Raw genomic sequence first — 19,389 nt, 5'->3', positions numbered from 1 at the left:
ACTCACTGTCTGCTCCCCTCTGAGTCCTCAGTCCCTCCCATGGAGTCTGCACATCGGTGCTTGGTGCTTGGTGCTCGGTGCTTGGTGCTTGGTGCTCCTGACTCTGGGTGGGAATGGTTCCAGCAGCTCCTTCTCTATCTCTTTGGCTGTCTCCTTCTGCGTGGAAGTTGGAGGGCCACTGGCATCCACGGCATTTGAACCATGACAGGTACAATCTCTGCTTCTGCGGCTCTGGGACATCCGAGCACGTGGGCCCACACTCCTCCTCGTGCACAGTGGGCTGGGGGTTCTGTGACTGTGCGCACCTGATGAGGACACTGAAGTGCTCTCACATAAAACACAGATCATCGGCCGGCGCCGCGGCTCACTAGGCTAATCCTCCGCCTTGCGGCGCCGGCACACCGGGTTCTAGTCCTGGTTGGGGCACCGGATTCTGTCCCGGTTGCCCCTCTTCCAGGCTAGCTCTCTGCTGTGGCCAGGGAGGGCAGTGGAGGATGGCCCAAGTGCTTGGGCCCTGCACCCCATGGGAGACCAGGAGAAGCACCTGGCTCCTGGCTTCGGATCAGCGTGATGAGCCAGCTGCAGCGCGCCAGCCGTGGCGGCCATTGGAGGGTGAACCAACGGCAAAAAGGAAGACCTTTCTCTCTCTCTCTCTCTCTCTCTCACTGTCCACTCTGCCTGTCAAAAAAAACAAAACAAAAAAAAAAAACACAGAACATCGAACTGGTACTGTGGCGCAGCGGGGCAAGCCTTGCTTTGCAATGTCAGCATCCCGTATCGGAATGCTGGGGGGGAGCCCTGGCTGCTCCTGGGAAAACAACGGATGATGACCCAAGAACTTGGGCCCCTGCCATTCATGTGGGAGACCAGGATGTAATTGGCCTGGCCCAGACTTGGCTACTGTGGGCATTTGGGGACTCAAGATAGAATATAACTCTCTCTCTCTCTCTCTCTCTCTCTCTCTCTCGAGCTCTGCCTTTCAAACAAATAAATCTTGGGGGAAAACAACAACAACAGAGGAACATTGACATTTGGAGGTGGTTACACAGGGGATGGAGGAGCCGAGGGTACAAACAGGAGCGGGTGAAGTAATCGGAAATTAACAATAGCAGGAAGTTGCTGGCACTGTAGGCTGAAGGAACAAAGGGAGGAAGTGGTGTCATCAGAGCTGGAGACAAGTCACCTTGCAGAAGCTAGAAATAGAATGGGATTCACTAGCTGGCAGGAGCCTGAGCCGAGGAGGAGGCACACCAAGAGGAGAGGGGGGAAGAGGGGAGAGGGGAGGGTTACCCTGGCCCCCGGCTCCCGCCCCCAGCCTCCTAAGGAAGCCGCATGAACCCCGCTGTGGGGGGAGCCTGGGATGCTGGCAGAAAGGGGCGGGTGAGGACACAGCCCAGGGCAGCCCAGCCAGGGTCACCGGTGCACCTGCCGTCCTGCGCCAGGCCCAGCTTGCTGATTTGCATTTCATGTCTGACTGCTTCAGTGTTGGGTTTAGGGTTTGAGTTGTGACCTCAGAGTTTCAGTTAAGTATGACTGCTTAATTATTACCAAGTTAAGCCGCTTCAAGCAACCGTCTTCTTTTTCCTCTGATTTCATGAGTCAGGAATCCAGGAAGGGTTCAGGAGGGCTGTTCTCACTTGCTGTCTCTGCTGCGGCTGAAGTCAGGCCGCTGCTGGGGCTGGAGTCGTTGGAAGACTCCGCTGGGCTGATGTCCAAGCAGTTCATTCTCGTGGCTGGTAATGTGCTTGGTGGTGGGTTGAGAGCTCAGCTGGACTCTGGACTGGAGCAAGTACACGTGGCCACTCCAGCACGCTGGCTTCTCCCGAAGAAAGTATCCTCAAAGCTCCATGGGCTCAGAAGTCACTGGCCATCACTGTGGCTGCTGCCTGTTGGTTGAAGCAGTCACAAGCCCACCCCAGTTCTAGATGAGGCCACATGTATGAGACAGAGAGAGAGAAACTGAGAGGGAGGGAGGGAGAGAGAGAGAGAGAAACTGAGAGGGAGAGAGAGAAACTGAGAGAGAGAGACACTGAGAGAGAGAGCTTGCAACTGCTAGTTCACTCTCCATTTGCCGCCAACAGCCAACGCTGCTCCAGGCCAAAGCCAGGAGCCAGGGAGTCAATCCTGGTCTCCCATGTGGGTGGCAGGGATCCAAGTACTTGAACCGTCACCTGCTGCCACCCAGGGTGAGCACCAGCAGGAAGTTGGAATTGAGAACAGAGCCACGACTTGAACCCAGGCACCCTGACATAGGATGCAGGTGGCCCAACCGATAGCTTAAGCTCTGTGCCAAATACCTCTCCCAGTCCCATACCTTGATGTAAACAATGGGTGGCTCCATCTTGCTGCGAAAAGATGGTAAGACTCTGGCATGTCCCGGGTGTAGCCATTCTGTTCAGATGTCCTTCCTCACATGGCTACTGTTCCCAACCCTATTTCCAGCCCATTCCCTCTCTTGATACGGATGGATCCCCCTACAGCTCTCACTGGTGCTTGAATAACTCAACATCAGAATATTTGCACCTGCTGTGATAGTTCTGATACCCAGAGTTGGTTAGCAATCATCATGATGAAATTCAGACTTTTTTCCCCCTTAATTTGAAAGGCAGAGAGAGAAAGACATGGGCAGACAAAGATCTTCCATCCACTGACTCACTCCCCAGTTGCCTGCAACAGCCAGGATGGGGCTGGTTCAGGCAGCAGCCAGGAGCCCAAACTCAGCCTGGGCCTCCCATGTGGGGAACAGGGACGCCTGCTGCCTGCCTCCTCCCAGGTGCACATAGGCAGGAAGCTGTACGGGAAGCAGAGCAGGGACTTGAACCCAGTCACTCCAGTATGGGATGTGAGCATCTTAGCCACTGCACCAAGTGCCCACCCAGACAGCCAGACTCTCAGCTTCCACCGCCTCCTGTTGTTGGGAGCCTGCTTTGTTTGCCTCCCACCTCATCTCTCTGACTTGAACTTCAGTGATTCACCAAGACTGGGCCTCGGGGCCGGCGCTGTGGCAGAGTAGGCTAAGCCAACACCTGCGGTGCCAGTATCCCATATGGGTGCTGGTTTGTGTCCTGGCTGCTCCTCTTCTGATCCAGCTCTCTGCTATGGCCTGGGAAAGCAGTGAAGGATGGTCCAAGAGCTTGGGCTCCTGCACCCGCATGGGAGACCAGGAAGAAGCTCCTGGCTCCTGGCTTCAGATTGGCCCAGCTCAGGCCATTGCAAACACTTGGGGAGTGAAGCAGCAGACAGAAGACCTTTCTCTCTGTGTCTCCCTCTCACTGTCTGTAACTCTGCCTCTCAAATAAATAAATAAAACCTTTTTTAAAAAAAAGACTGAATGTCTAAGTTTTCTCACCAGTCTACCTTTGAGTGTGCTCTTCGTTCAACCGACTATTGTTCCACTCATTTAACAAGCCCAGGTCTGGGTTCCTTCCTCTGTGGAAGCCTTCCTAGGCACTCACTGTCGCAGGTTGGCAGGGGCACCTGCCTCAGGCCCGGTAATGGTCTGGGTCCACATGTCCCCTGCTTTGCAGCAGACGGTGTCTGTGTGGCCTCTCATCGCACCTGCTTCCTGCCTGGCCCTGTTGAGTGGGCAACAAAGAGCTATGTAATGCACTATGGAAGTCAGCTATACAGCGGCTCCCAAGGAACTATGCCTTTCTAGGTTTTTTAAATAAAAATATTTATTTATTTATTTGAAAGAGAGAGAGAGAGAATGATCTTCCATCTGCTAGTTCACTGGTTTGCTCCCTAAATTGCCACAATGTCTGGGGATGGTCCAGCCAGAAGCCAGGAACCCAGATTCCATTTGGGTCTCCTGTATGGGTGGCAGGAGCCCAGATATTTGGGGTATTATCTACTGCCTTTCCAGGCACATTAATGGGAGCTGAACTGGAAGCAGAGCAGCCAGGACTCGAACAGGTGCTCCCATACGGGATGCTGGTGTTGCAGGTGGTGGCTTAGCTCCCTGCACCACAACACCAAGCCCAGAACTATATCTTTCTATGCCCATCATTATATAACCCTCTCTCCTTCGACTTGCCTTGTATTACCCAACAGAATGGGACAGAAGTCACCCCCGGCCAGCTCTGGCCCAAGCTTTATGCCTGAGCTCCCTGTTAGGGGAAAGCTATCTGAATTGTGGCGCAGCAGGGTAAGGTATCATCTACAAGGCCGGCATCCCATATGAGCAACGGATCGATGCTGCCTGCTCCACTTCTGCTCCAGCTCTCTGCTGATGCACCTGGGAAAGCAGCAGAAGACGGCCCAAGTGCTTGGGTCCTTGCCACCCACATGGGAGACCTGGATAGAGTTCCAGGCTCCTGGCTTTGGTCTTGACCGACCCTGGCTGTTGATGCTATTTGGGGATTAAATCAGTGGATGGAAGATCTCCCTCCCTCTCTCTGTAATTCTGACTTTCAAATAAATAAATCTTGAAAGAGAGAAAGAAAGAGACGACTCCCTGAGAAGCCATGTGGAGAGAGCCTGTGGAGGAACCATGTGGAGCAGGGTCGCGGAAGCCAGGTGAGAGTGGGAATGGGTGCCCGGGGTACACAGCCTCAGACCCGTGGCTTAGGTGCCCATGGCCATGTGAGGGGTCCTATCTGATGTGCCAGACATGCAGGGAAGAAGCCTTCTTGAATGTTCTAGTCTCAGCTAACATGGCGAGGGGCAGAGGTAAGTCTTCTCCACTGAATTCTACCGAAATCATTGAGACACAGGTCAGTGAGTGGAAATTGACAGGATTACAGTTTTAAGCCAGTTGTGGGTATTTTATTACATGGCAGGAGGTACCCAGCATAGGATGAGTGAAATGTTTGTTATCCGTGGGCCTCACAAAGGCAGGGGAAGAAAGTTGTTCCCAACAGAAATATGTTCACGAGGTCCAGATCAGGGCTGGCGTGTTGTACTTCTTCATTTATTTGCTCATTCATTCATTCACTTCTTCACTTTTTTCGCCAGGTATTTATTGAGATCCTACCATGTCCCAGGCCCCAGGTGCTGTGCTTACATGAGTGACAAGACAGGAATCACGGCGTTCTAATTTAAAGTGTGGGTGCAGGGTAAGAACAATCGCCCTGGGTAATGTCCCAGAGGGGCTGGCCAAAGACAGAGCAGAGCAAACAAGAGTATCTTCTAACAGAAGCAAAATGTCACGCCAGTTGGATTTATATCTCAACCATTTGGGGAGAAAATATCAATTTGGTGCTTCATCTTACATGGGAAATTAAGCTAAATTCCAGATGGACTAGAATAAAATGTGGGAAGAATATTATGCAATAAAAGTCCTGAAGATGAAATAAATATTTAATAACCACTGTCTTGGGAGAGACTTTCTGAAGTTCAAAGTGAGGGAACACAGCACTAAAGAAAGGATCAATGGCTTGGACTATATAAAGAGTTGGATATGCCGTGTGTCCACAAGGGGTATTATCAAAATTAAAGCAGTGGTACAGGGGCCAGCGTTGTGGTGCAGCAGGTTAAGCCACTGCCCACGACACCAGTATCCCACATGAGCATTGAGCCCCTGCTATACCACTTCCGATCCAGCTCCCTGGAAAAGTATTGAAAGATGGCCCAAGTACTCAAGACCCTGCCACCCATGTGGGAGACCTGGATGGAATTCCAGACTCCTTGACTTCAGAGAGATAGAGAGAGAGAACTTCCACCCACTGGTTCACTCCCCAAATGGCTACAACAGCCAGAGCTGGACTGATCCAAAGCCAGGAGCCAAGAACTTCTTCCAGGTCTTCCACACAGGTGCAGGGGCCCAAGCACTTGGGTCACCTGCTACTGCTTTTCCAGGTGCATTAGCAGGGAGCCGAATCAGAAGTGGAGCAGCTTGGACTCGAACCAGTGCCCATGTGGCATGCTGGCACAGCAGATGGCGGCTTAACCTGCTGCACCACGGCACCAGCCCCAATAAATCTTTTAAAAAGAGCAAATAGTGGAGAAAAATATTTGCAACAAGTGTGATGGAAAAATGGTTAACATCTTGTAGGTAAAGTGAAGATATTAATAAATTGATGTAAAATTAACATGAAAAGCCAGTAACCCAAAAGAAAGATGGGTAAATATTAAGAAAAGATAATTCATGGGTCGGCACAGAGGCATAGAAGGCTAAGCCTCTGCCTGCAGTACCATCATGGGCGCAGGTTCGTGTCTTGGCTGCTCCACTTCTGATCCAGCTCTCTGCTAATAGCCCTGGGGAAATGAAGCAGAGGATGGCCCAAGTCCTTGGGCCCCTGCACCCATGTGGGAGACCTGGAAGAAGCTCCTGGCTCCTGGCTTCAGCCTGGCCCGACCCGGCTGTTGCAGCAGCCATTTGGGGAGTGAACCAGTGGATGGAAGCGCGCTCTCTCTCTCTCTCTCTCTCTCTCTCTCTTTCTCTCTCCCTACCTTCTCTCTCTCTCTAAAAAAAAAAGATAATTCACAAAAGAAATAAAAATAGCCCCCCAAAAGATCAAAGCCAATTTTACTCCTGGTCCTATTTATTTAAGTGATTTGCTACATGAAATACTGCAACACCTCGCCGGTCAAATCAGCACAGATGTTTGAACTGTGGTCCCCTAGAGCTGAGGGGGCTCAGAGGTGGGGGCCTGCCACCTGCTGTGGTTGGGATATGAGGGGAATGACCTCGCTGGAGAAAGGCTGGGTGGTCTGAGGGCAGAGGCTGAAATGTGCACCTCTGCTGATCCACCATTTATACGACTAGCAATGTAGCTCTTGGAAATAATCCAGCAAATGGGGAAAGATTTCACTACAAGGATTTTCAGAATGCTATTTTTGAAGGATAGAAAAAAAAACCCACACAAAAAGCAAAAATAGAGACCAAAACCAAATGGGCAATAACCAGGCATCCTACCAGCATCTGAGAAAGCCTGGCAGGATGCTAACAGGTGCTTGAGAGTACAGGGCTCCTGGGTAAACTGAACGCGGGGAAAGCTGGCCGTAATGACCTCGGGGGGCTTTGGCCAGGAGTTTAAGAGGCTGCTGGAGTTCATGAGAGCGGTACGGAGGGCACCTCCTGGGTGCTCCGCTCTGAGTTTCTCTGGTTGGGAGCCCCGACCAGGTCTCCCTGGCAGCTCTCACACCGTCCCTTCTGCCTCTTTCTGTTGGCTGAATCCGGTTGTGAGATTGGCTCTGATTCACAAGGTGGGGAAATAGATTCCACCCTTCAGTGGGACTCGCTGTGACGTCCCATGGCAAAAAGGCAAAGAGACCAGGAAGGGGGGGACGGAAAGTGTGACCATGTTTGCAACTGGTCTACCACATTCCTTTCTTCACGGAGCCCTGGCCAGCAAATAACAGCAGCTGGTTTTAACCATGGGGCCTCCACACCTCAACGGTTGACTGCAGTCCAGTTGTCACACACAGAGTCAGGCAGTGCATGGGGTAGCTCCGCCCCCACACAGCTGAATGCTAACCTGGGCTCCTTCCATCTGCAGCTCTGGCTCCCCCCCACCCCCCCGCTGCCTTCAGTCATCACTCCTTAGTGCGGGAGGGCCCATAAGGGAGGCTTTTACCACTTGCCCACACATCTGCTCCCATGCCATTGGCCAGAAGCCAGATGGTGTCCGTATCTGACTGCAAGGGAGGATGGGAAAGTACTTCTCCGCTGTGCGCGGGAGCAGAAGGAAGGAGTGTTGGTGAGTGATTAGCTAGTCTCTGCCATGCATTCTGAGACATGCAATTAAAAAAAGATTTATATATTTATTTGGAGGGCAGGTTTATATATAGAGAGAAGTCTTCCATCCACATCCACTGGGCTCACTCTCCTAATGGCCGGAACAGTGGGTCTGAAGCCAGGAGCCAGGAGCTTCTTCTGGGTCTCCCATGCGGATGACGGCAGCCCAGCACTGGGGCCATCCTCTGCTGCTTTCCCATGGGCATTAGCAGGGAGCTGGATCAGAAGTGGAGCAGCCAGGATTTGAACCATCACCCACACGGGATGCCAGTGTCACAGGCAGAGGCTGGACTTTAGCTGCCATACCAAGCACTGCCCTAAGATATGTAATTTCTTGAAAATAGAGATGGTTTGAGTCCTGGCTGCTCCACTCCCCATCCAGCTCCCTGCTAATGGGAAAACAGCAGATGAAGGCCCGAGTGGTACACCCCTGTCGCCCACATGGGAGACCTGGATAGAGTTCCTGGCTCCTGGTAGGCTTTTGCAGCCACTGGGGAGTGCACCAGTGGTTGGAAGTTTATTCTCTCTCTCTCTCTCTCTCTCTCTCTCTCTCTCTCTGCCTTTCAAATAAACTTTAAAAAAAATCTTTAAAAAAAATAAATCCAGGCTGCTTCTACCTTTGCCTGCACACCTTGAAGGAGTGCCCCGACTCCCGTATGCCTGGCACACAGCTGAACTGAGAAATAAAAATTTAACTTTAGGGTTTAATTTATTCTGTCTTAAAGAGCGGGCAAAGAGCCAATGCATAACACGGAGGTCGGGTCACAGGTGAGCCATCGACGGGACCACGGCAGCTCATTGTAAGTTAATACAAGTTGTTCATAAATCTGCAGCGGTGGCTTGGTCAGAATCTATAAATGTATGTCCAGGAGAAAGGAGAGGGAAAAGCGAATGATGTGTAAACAGGCGCCTCTGCACAGCAGGTTAATTTTCTCTTTCTTTTTGGTACTTTTCAAGTTGAGATAATGAGTAATAGTTATTCCATCTTTGAAACTCTATTGTGACTAATAAAACACCGGTCGAAAATGCATAGAACAACGAGTCATTGAGTAAACACAGTAGTCCCCTCTGATCCAGGGGTAATGGGTTTCCAAGACCCCCATAGACGCCTGAAACTGCAGATAGCTCAGAATCTACATGGATTCTGTTTTCTCCTGTTCGCCCCGCGGTGTTGCCACCTAGTGCCCGAGCTAATCTGTCCTTTGGTGCTTTGTGCCCTGCTGCCTCCTTGCGTCATTATCCTTGCACTTCCAGGACACTATGAAAGTAAACTTGAACACAAACACTGCAGTGCTGTCACTGTGATTTGATAACCAAGCTGGTTACCAAGTGACTAACAGGAGGGTAGCATATACAGTGTGGAGACACTGGACAAAGGGATGGAGTGGGTGCGACAGGGTGAGATTCTGTTACCAGCCTGGCGAGAAAGGAGGTCCTTGTCTCCCCTAAGGAAGGAATTTCAGATGAGAGAAGGATGATGGTGATCAGCAAGCTAGCCAAGTTTGATGAAGCAACACACCCAGCCAATCACTCAGGCGACTGGGCAGAAAACCTAGCGCCCAGTCTGCGTATAGAGTGGGGTTTTTATGAGTATGGGGCACTTCTCCCAGCCATCTCCCCCCTCCCTGCCGGGATGTTGCCACGTAGAAACCTTCCCAGGCCTGAGACTGGGACAGGATGATTTCCCTGGGACGTCCACTGGGGTGGAGCGGGGAGAGCAGGGGCCCCCTCCCCTGGAGCAGTACTGAACTGGAAGGTTCTCTGCCCCCCACAGAGTTACAGGGTGTGGGACCCTACACTGTTGTAGGGCAGGACTGCTGGTGTACAAACCTTGGGCTGCTCTCAAGGCCTGCTTCTAAGACTTCTGGGTTCCTTCCCTCATTTAACCTCACAAACTTCGGGTTTCTTTCTTTCTTTCTTTCTTTTTTTTTCTCTGAAATACACACGGGCCCCCGTCTGCCTTCCTGTCTAGTAATTCCATGACACTGCTCAGAATGGTGCAGTTTATAACGACGAGTTGTATACTTCTGGAATTCACCACTAACATCTGAGGACCATTCTCCGGCAGGTAGCTGAAGCCGCACGGAGCAAACCTGGGAGCCGAGAGGTCTCCAGCAGACTTGGGGCCTTGGCCCTGCACCCTCGCTCCCCCGGCTTCCACGCCCACTTTCCCATGAGCACCTGGGCCTCGTCCTCCTCAAGAAGATGCTTGGTTGCGCTGAGCTCCAGGGGCGGCGCCATAAACCTGTCCCAGAGATCCTTTCCGGCGCTAAATCCTGCCGAGCTCTACCTTATTTGCATAATCAATTAGGGCACCACCCCTACCCAATGAGGGGTGACTAAGCTGGGTGCCCTCCACGGCGCATGCGCCCTTTCTCTGATCTCTTCCGATGGCTCCGGCTCCCACCCTTGCCCCTCCCCTCTGCCTCTGCTTTGAGCCGCTCTCTTATTGCACAAATTCAACAAAACCTGGCTGAGAAGGGACTGCCCCGCTCAGGCATCCACGTCCACATGGGTGTGTTCTGGAATGTTCCTGCCTTGCCCCTCTTTATTCGCAGTGCCTGCCCTCCCCTGGTGGCCGCCCTCCTGGCTCTTCTCAATAGTTTTGCCCCACACATATGCTTCCTAACTCACAGTCTGATCTGGGCTACTTAAAAACCTCCTGTAAATCAGACTTTGTATACAGCTTCTTTCTTCTTTCACCCAGCATTATCTTTATGAGCTAAAACCTCGGCGTGGCCCGGAGATCCGGGCTCCTGCGATGGGCGTCAGGTGTTCTCTGTGAGGAGATCCGGGCTCCTGCGATGGGCGACAGGTGTTCTCTGTGAGGAGTAGAAGGGAAGTCACAGGGAAAGATGATGTTTCCAGACATGGGAAGTTTTCTCCCTCCCTTCTTTCTTTTCTTCCTTCCTCTTTCTTTCAGATTTATTTATTTATTTATCTGAAGTTACAGAAAGAGGTGAGACATAGAGAAAGAGGGAGAGAGACAGAGAAAGCGAGAGAGAGAGATCTTCCATCCACTGGTTCACTCCCCCAGGTACCCGGAACAGCTGCGGACCGGCCAGGCTGAAGCCAGGAGCCAGGAGTCAGGAACCCCATGCAGGTCTCCCACGTGGAGGAACTCGGGTACCTCAGATACCTCCTGCTGCCTCTGAGGATCACGTTAGCAGGAAGCTGGATCAGAAGTGGAGATGCCGGGACTCAAAGCAGGAACTCCGGGTACAGGAGGCAGGCGTCTCCCACGGCGGCTTAACCTGCTGCACCACACTGCCTGCCCGTAATTCGTTAGATCTGTGACTAGGTGCATAACATTTATGGTGTATAAATGGTTATTTTCTTCCATTTCTTATTTGTGGCTTATACATAGCAATAAAATTGATTTTTGAATCCAACAACCTAGCTAAATTCTGCTATGAACTCTAATAAATGAGACTATAGAGTCTTATAAATTTTCTATAACCACAATCATATCATCTATTAATAATGATGTTAATAACTTTATTTTCCCATGAGAATAAGGTCTCTAGGACAAAATAAACAGCCAGGACAACCAACACCTCAGTTTTACTTCAAATCTCAGAAAGAAAGCTTTTACTCTTTAACCCTTGGTTGTGTTAATATTTAACCATAAATGATGTTCACCAAATAAAAAGTCCACTTCTGGCATTGTGGCCCAGTGGATTTTTTTTAAAGATTTATTTTATTTATTTGAAAGGCAGGGTGACAGAGAGGGAGAGAGAGACAAAGAGAGATCGTCCATCTACTGGTTCGCTCCCCCAGTGGCTGGATGGCCTTTTAAGCTCTGTCTAATCTCTGTTGACCAAATCCATTTTAAAATTCAATGATAGGGCCGGTGCTGCGGCTCAATAGGCTAATCCTCCACCTAGCAGCGCCGGCACACCGGGTTCTAGTCCCGGTCGGGGCGCCGGATTCTGTCCTGGTTGCCCCTCTTCCAGGCCAGCTCTCTGCTGTGGCCCGGGAGTGCAGTGGAGGATGGCCCAAGTGCTTGGGCCCTGCACCCCATGGGAGACCAGGAGAAGCACCTGGCTCCTGCCATCGGATCAGCGCGGTGCGCTGGCCACAGTGCGCCGGCCGCAGCGGCCATTGGAGGGTGAACCAACGGCAAAGGAAGACCTTTCTCTCTGTCTCTCTCACTGTCCACTCTGCCTGTCAAAGAAAAAAAAATTAAATGATAGTATTTTTCAGTTCTATAAATAAATATTTTTTTAAAACCCACTCAAGGGATCAGTGCCGTGGCTCACTTGGTTAATCCTCTGCCTGCGGTGCCAACATCCCATATGTCTCTTTTTCTCACTGTCCAACTTTGTCTATCAAATAAAAAAACACTCAAATTTTTATTTTATTTTATTTTTTATTTGACAGATAGAGCTAGAAAATGAGAGAAAGAGACAGAAAGGTCTTCCTTCCATTGGTTCACCCCCAAAATGGCCACCACGGCTGGCGCTGCGCTGATCCAAAGCCAGGAGCCAGGTGCTTCCTCCTGGTCTCCCATGCGGGTGCAGGCACCCAAGCACTTGGGCCATCCTCCACTGCCTTCCTGGGCCACAGCACAGAGCTGGACTGGAAGAGGAGCAACAGGGACTAGAACCGGTGCCCATATGGGGTGCTGGTGCCTCAGGTAGAGGATTAACCAAGTGAACCACAGTGCTGGCCCCAAAAACCCATTTAAGTTTAAAAACCTTATCAAGGAACTGGAAAATATGAAAAGTGAAAGAACATATTAGAATACAAAGCAAAAATCAATTCCTTTCTTTCTGTAGCTCCATAGAGCAAGAGAGAGAGAGAGAGAGAGAGAGAGAAGTCTTCCATCCTCTGGTTCACTCCCCAAATGGCCACAATGGCTAGAGCTGGGCTGATCCGAAGCCAGGAGCCAGGAGCTTCTCCCGGGTCTCCCATGCAGGTGCAGGGGCCCAAGGACTTGGGCCATTCTCCACTGCTTTCCCAGGCCACAACAGAGAGCTGGATTGGAAGTGGAGCAGCTGGGACTCGAACTGGCACCCATATGTGATACCAGCACTGCAAGCAGCAGCTTTACCCACTACACCAGAGTGCCGGCACCAAAAATTAATCTTTTTTTTTTTAAAGGATGCCAGCATTGCAAGCAGTATTTTAACCTGCTGCACCAAAATGCAGGCCCCAGTCCTCTTCTGAGTTTTGGCAAATACATACAGCCATTAATCACCACCAAAGTAATGCAGAACTCAATCACTCTAAAAAACTCCCTCATTTCCCTTTGTAGTCAACTTCTTCTACTTTCTGCCCCTGGCAAGCACTGATCCGACTCTGTCCCTGTAGTGCCGCCTTTCCCAGAGTGTTGTGTAAACTGAATGATGTGGTAGGTAGCATTTTCAGTGTGGTGTCTTTCCGTTGGCATGCTGTGTTTTTCAGATTTATTGGCTTATGCTGTTGCGTCTACCAACAGCTCATTCTTTTCTACTGTTGCATAGTATTCCATTGTATGGATGCCCAGTTTGTTTATTCATTCATCCTTTGAAGAACACTTGGGTTTTTTCCAGTTTCGGGCAATTTTGAATAAAGCCACTATTCATATAATGTTCTGGTTTTTGTGTGAACTTGACTTTTCACTTCTCTTCGGTAAATACCCAGGAGTGGGATTGTTGGTCTTATGGTAAGTGTGTGTTTAACTTTATGAGAAACTGCCAAACTGTTTTCCCAAGTGTCCAATGCAAATGACAGGCGTCTTAGCAGAAAACCCTGGTTGACATTTGCCGTGGAGACGTGGTGTCTGCTCCCCCTGGCAGCAGTGGGATCTGTGGGGCCCCAGGGATGGCTTTCTGGCCCTTACAGAGAGCCAGTGGGTTCCACAACACCCTGGAACAGGTACCCTCTTCTGTTTAAACTGCTCGCAGTGGCTCGCATTGTGTGCAGCTCCGAATCCTGCCTGCCACGTTTGAGTCACTCCCGATCGCTGGGCTATCTGCCGGGGCTAGCCGTGAGCACAGGGAGTTCTCACTTTCCACCTGCAGGCTCTTTGAGAAGGAGGTGGGGACAGGGAGATGCCACGGATGTCCATCCGTGTGGGCCCAGGGCCCCTCCTGCCTTCTGGGAATTACACTTCCTCTGTCTTGCATGGGCTCTCCCAGCACCAAAAGAGGATTCAAATTCAAGTCCATGGCTTGGGAGCTTCAGGAAGGACTGGAGGGGCGGAAAGGAAGGAGGAGCAGATCAATGAGGGCTGTGTTATCTAGGACAATGGTGCTCAGTCTGCCCGGGGATTTCTGGAATTCAGGGCAGACTCTGCACCCTGGAGTCATCTCACGCAGGGGGAGAAGAACTGGGGTATTCATTCGCCAGCCCCCAGCAGCCCCTGGTGGAGGGCTGCTCTCAGGGGCAACCACTCCTTCCTGTATGCCCCACCCTTGGGCAGCCTGGGTCCCGGCAGTCAGAGAGCCCTGGAGCAGAGCCACTGTGCGTGCAGCTGGAAGCCGGGCGGTGCCCTGGGAAATGGTGTGTTCTGAGGGAAGGTGGGTGCGGTCCCAGCCGCGCCCCCCGAGGCTTCTCCCAGGGACCGTTCCTCCCCCCTCCCCTCCGGGTGTCCTCATGGTTCCACGCATTGCCTTGCAGACGCTGCCTCTGCTTCTGTTCAGGGGTGGGCAGGTGATTTGTGCCACACCAATGACCGCCCTTCCCCAGGGCCATGATCTTTTTCTAAAAATCATAGTTCCTGGGGCTGGCGTGGCAGCGCAGCGGGTTAAGCCGCAGCCAGCAACACCAACATCACGTATGGATGCCGATTTGTGTCCTAGCCGCTCCACTTCCAGTCCAGCTCCCTGCTAATGAGCCAAGGAAAGCAGCAGAAGATGGCCCCAGTGCTTGGGCCCCTGCCACCCACGTGCAAGACCCGGATGAAGCTCCTGACTCCTGACTTGGGTCTGGCCCAGCCTTGGCCATCGGGGCAATTTGCAGAATGAACCAGCACATGGAAGATCTGTCTCTCTCTGTCTCTCCATTTCTCTGTAACACGCCTTTTCAAATAAATAAATAAATAAATGCTGAAAAAAATGAAATTGTAGTTTCTGCAAGAGGGTCCTATGGTGGCAGAGACTAACTCTGTCAGAAGCAGAGGGAGTGCGGTGAGGAAGATCAAAATTGGCACACAGAGAAGTCTGTAGGCTCCGATCTGTGGGAAATCCCGTCCCCCCTCTCCTCTGCCTGCACCATGCTCAGCCCTCCCTTAGAACCTGCGTGTTAACCGTGGGTTAACCTCAGGTTAAACTAGCTGAGTTCAAATAGGGCATTTGAAACCCCTGGTGTGAGGGAGGACGTGGGGTTGGCTGTCAGGACCCCAACCCAAGTAGTGGCTTAAAACAAAGATCTGTAAGCTCTCACCGTTCCGCAGACCCATCTGGTGGCTCTTCTGCCCTACACGGTGTGGACCGGGGTCACTCAAGTGGCTGCATTTGGAAGATCCACGATGACTCCGGGCACCTGGCGGGGGCATCGATGCTGGCGCCGGCTGCAGCGCCTCCAGGTGGTAGCGCGTCCTTTTAGGGGGCGTGGTCTCACGCTCCAGGAAGGCAGCTTGCACTTCCGGGCAACACGGGGCTGGCTTCTGGGAGGAAGCTGTAAGTCTCCTTAAGGCTCCAGGCTCGGAACCAGCATAGCCCCATCTACACTACATTCTTTTTTAATATTTATTTTTAAAGACCTATTTGAAGGGCAGAGTTACAGAGAGGAGACTGAGAGATCTTCCGTGTGCTGATTCACACACATGCACACACCCAACAAATGGCCACAATGGCTGTGGCTGGGCCAGGCAGAAGCCAGGAGACTGGAACAGCATCCGGGTCTCTCACATGGGTGGCAGGGACCCCAAGCACTTAAGGTGCCTTTCACTGCCTTTGCAGGCGCGTTAGTAGGGAGCTGGATCGGAAGCAGAGCAGTTGGGACTCGAACCGGTGCTCATACGGGATGCTGGCATTGCATGTGTTGGCTCAATCCACTGCACCACAGCATCGGCCACTTGATTGCATTCTTGGTCAAAGCAATTCACAAGGCCAGCTCAGATGAAGTGGGAGGCGGGGCGGGTAGAGTAATCTCTCCACCTTTTGATGAGAGGGACATGGGGAGCAAACATTCTTGGTGACCATCTTGGGAAACTGCCTGTCCCAAGTGGCCTAAAAAAAGGTAGAAGTCTCTCACATAACAGTCTAAGGCTGCTGTACCCTGAAATCATGGACAAGATTCCTCTCTCGTTGCTTAACAGCAAGCTTCCTGAAGCTACTCAACACACTTACAGCCCATAATAATTCTTTGTCTACCTGTCACATGGTCACCTGCAACTGTAATAGTTGCTTTAGCTAAAAAGGTCTGCTGAGCTGTCTTCCCAGGGTCCCTGATAAAACTGGACAGAACTGGCTGCAGCCAACCTTACAGTGAAGCCTGCACAGATCGGCTCAGACTAACCAGAGAGCCCCTGCGGGCTTTGTCCCAGAGCTGGATGCTACACCTCCTGGCTCAGGAGACACCTTGGAACCTGTGACATGTGTGAACGCACCATCAAAGTGATACAGGGGGAGCAGGTGGGAAGTTAGGTGAGCTGGGAGGTTTTCCCACAACTTGTGTCTCTGCAGCCAGGTGCTGTAACTCCACCCCCTTACACATCAATCCAGCACACCCGCTCTCCCAGGATGCACCTGCGTCTCATCAAAGGTTGGGAGGGAGGGGACGCCACAATGGCCACATGGGAGTTAAACTCCACGTGGAGATGCCTGAAAACCTCACTTTAAACCGCACCCAAACTCCACCCTGTTTGTATAATCAATCAGGGGACCACACTGACCCCATACAAGGCGCGGCTGCACTGGGGGAGCGGGCCTCTCGGCTTTGTGCCGGTCTTCATGGCCATCTTCTGGCTTCTCCCACGTTCTCCTGGCAGGCAGCTCTCTGGCCTCTCACGGCAGGTGCGTCTCCTCATGGGGTGGCCCACACTCACACGTGAATGTATGCTCTCATTTTTGCACCACATTTATATCTCCACTTTGAATTCTTGTCTCCTGTGGGGGCAGGAACTTGGAATAAGAACCAAAAACCGTATTTCCCATAACAAAAGGACTCTCCCCACCCCTTTCCTGCGCATCTATGGTGTTCCGGTCACTTTATTGCACCCAGTTCTGCCCCATTACTGTACCCCCATAAATTCCCAAAGCCCTCTCGGTCTGGGGAGATTGGTTTGAGCTTCGTAATGACCTACTCCTTTATCTTGCAGGCCCACAGTTAATGATAAATGTTCTCTTTTCTGAAGATGAGTTCAGTGGTTTTACCCCGGTAACCGCGTGCACCGCTTGGAGGACGTGCCTCTGATAACTCCTCCAAGGCAGTGGGCCTGAGCTTCTCATCCTCACACGTGTTGCCTTCATTTGCTTGTCCCAAGATGCCCCCTCGAACCTTCAAATTACAGCTGCAGAAGGGCGGGCATTGAGCCCCGCAGTTAGGATGCATTTGGACGCCTGCATCCCGAGTCAGAGGCTGGTTCCGGTCCTGGCTCCTCTGCTTCCACCAAGCTTTCTGCTCATGCACGCCCTGGGAGGCAGAAGATGATGATGGCTCAAGGACTCAAGTCCCTGCCACCCGTGTGGGATGCTGGGATTGGGTTCCTGGCTCCTGGCTGCAGCTTATGGCAGTACTGACTGTGGTGAGCATTTGGGGGGTGACCCAGTGGATGGAAGTTCTTTGTCTCTCTGTTTCTCTACCTTTCAGGTAAAATGAAAATAAATACATTTTAAACATTTTTTAAAAATTCCAGCTACTGGGAAAATCAAAGGCTATGACCGATAAACTGTCCATTTCCCACACCACCTGTCAGCTGGAGTGAAGTCGCGCAGCCACTCTAAATGCAAATGAAGCTGGAAAATACGATCTTTGGTTCAGTGTCCCTAGGCCCTGCCACAAATTATGTGGCAGAGGGACAACAACATATTGGGGAGCGCTAGCATTCTTTATTTTTCAATTTTTAGAATTGCGGCAAAATACACACAACAACATGTAGCATCTTAATCATTTTTAGGAGTACAGTTTGGTGATATGAAATGGATTCATAATATTGTGCAGCCATCCCCGCCATCCATCTCCAGAACCCTTCTCATCTTGTCAAACTGAAACTCAGTCCCTGTTCATCACATTCTCCCCACCCAACCCTCTCCCGGAAGCCCCTGGCAACCACAGTTCTAGTGTCTGTCTCCATGAACTTGACTGAGTGTCTCATATAAGCGGAATCACACAGTACAAGATTCTGGCTTTCCTATCCCGCCCCGTGGTTAATTCAGGGAGATACAGCGCGTGTCTCTGGAATGTTCCTCAGCCCCTTCAGAGCTCAGGAGCCGGGGGTAATTTAACCGCGGGCCAGTTAGTCCCTCCAAAGAATCTGGGTGAGCACCTACTATGTGTGCTGGGTATGTGACAATGACCAAGACAGAAAAGTCCCTGTTCTCGCGGAGTTTCCATTCCGTAGGAAATGGCAGACAGCAAAACTGGGAATACGTAAGTCAGAATTTCAGATGTGACAAACACTGGGGAGAAAATGAAACCAGAGTGTGGCCAAGTGACCTAAGCAGTGGTGGCCAGGGGAGGCCTCTGTGAGAATGAACTTTGCATTGAGACCTGGATGGAGGGTGCCGAGGGGCCAGGGACAGCAAGACTTTGGGGAAAACAGCTCGGATGGGGCATCTTGGCTTGTCTGCTGCTGAGAGGGCAGAAGGCCACAGGCGGGCAATTCGTCAACAGTGGAAGTTTGCTGGGCTCCACGATCCTGGAGCCTGGGGAATCCAGGGGCAGGATGCCGTCATCGTGCAAGTACCTCTGTGCTGGTCCTGATGTGGCAGGGGGCGAACGAGCCTGGGGGGAGACGGAGAGGGGGTATCAGGCCGGCCTTCGGGCAGGAGCCAAGTGACGAGCTCCTGGAACAATGGCAGGTCTCACACAGGCCATCAGTATTGCCTCCTGTGATGTGCATTGGCAAGAAGCTGGCGTCAGGAGCCAGTGTCCCACCCCAAGCAGCAGCCAGGACACCCAGGCAGTGAGTGAGTGTGTGGTGCGCTCAGTGAGGGGAAGAGTGGCAGGAAGTGAGGACAGAGAGGTGGGTGAATGTGTCTTTTTAAATTTCTTTTGGGTAAATAGGTAGAAGCAGAAATCCTGGATCAGCGGCTAGATGACTGTTTAAGTTTCCAATGAAGCACCCAGTTGTTTCCCAAAGAGGTTTTTCTCTTTGCCATTGTGCAGCATAGGAGATCTCCGCCTGCCCCACACCCCCGCTGGTACCTCTGTCAGCAGTCACTCCGCTGGGTGTGTCCGATGCCCAGACACACCTCGGCTTCCCCTTGTATCTCTCTAGCGACCAGTGATATGGAGTACTTTCTCATATGTGTTCTGGCCACCTGTGTCTCATCCTCTATGACGTGTCTGCTCAAAAATTGGGGGGCTGTTTAAAAAGTTAGGGGTTTTTTTAAATTCTTTTTTTATTTTTTGACAGGCGGAGTTAGACAGGGAGAGACAGACAGAAAGAAAAGACAGGCGGAGTTAGACAGGGAGAGACAGAGAGACAGAAAGAAAGGTTTTCCTTCCGTTGGTTCACTCCCCAAATGGCCACTACGTTGGCGCTGCGCCAGTCCGAAGCCGGGAGCCACTTCCTGCTTCCTCCTGGTCTCCCATGCAGGTGCAGGGCCCAAGCA

The 19,389-nt window shown here is 51.6% G+C and overlaps 2 long non-coding RNA genes across 2 annotated transcripts; one reads left to right on the top strand and one right to left on the bottom strand.

Moving 5' to 3' along the window:
• Nucleotides 1-281: 281 nt before the first annotated feature.
• On the bottom strand, nt 282-10,016 carry LOC149120827 (uncharacterized). The gene is made up of 3 exons (XR_016224877.1): nt 9,863-10,016; nt 1,549-1,886; nt 282-317 (listed from the first exon to the last, which is right to left on the bottom strand). It is a non-coding gene; the product is annotated as an uncharacterized LOC149120827 (long non-coding RNA).
• Nucleotides 10,017-14,034: 4,018 nt separating this feature from the next.
• On the top strand, nt 14,035-14,725 carry LOC138846492 (uncharacterized). Its single transcript, XR_011384013.2, has 2 exons — nt 14,035-14,170; nt 14,470-14,725. It is a non-coding gene; the product is annotated as an uncharacterized LOC138846492 (long non-coding RNA).
• Nucleotides 14,726-19,389: the final 4,664 nt, after the last annotated feature.

This window comes from Oryctolagus cuniculus, chromosome 18, assembly GCF_051225735.1.
Source record: "Oryctolagus cuniculus isolate XC-2025 breed Fujian yellow rabbit chromosome 18, ASM5122573v1, whole genome shotgun sequence".
NCBI classification, from domain to species: Eukaryota; Metazoa; Chordata; class Mammalia; order Lagomorpha; family Leporidae; genus Oryctolagus; species Oryctolagus cuniculus.
This window is presented reverse-complemented; position numbering and strand designations above follow the sequence as displayed.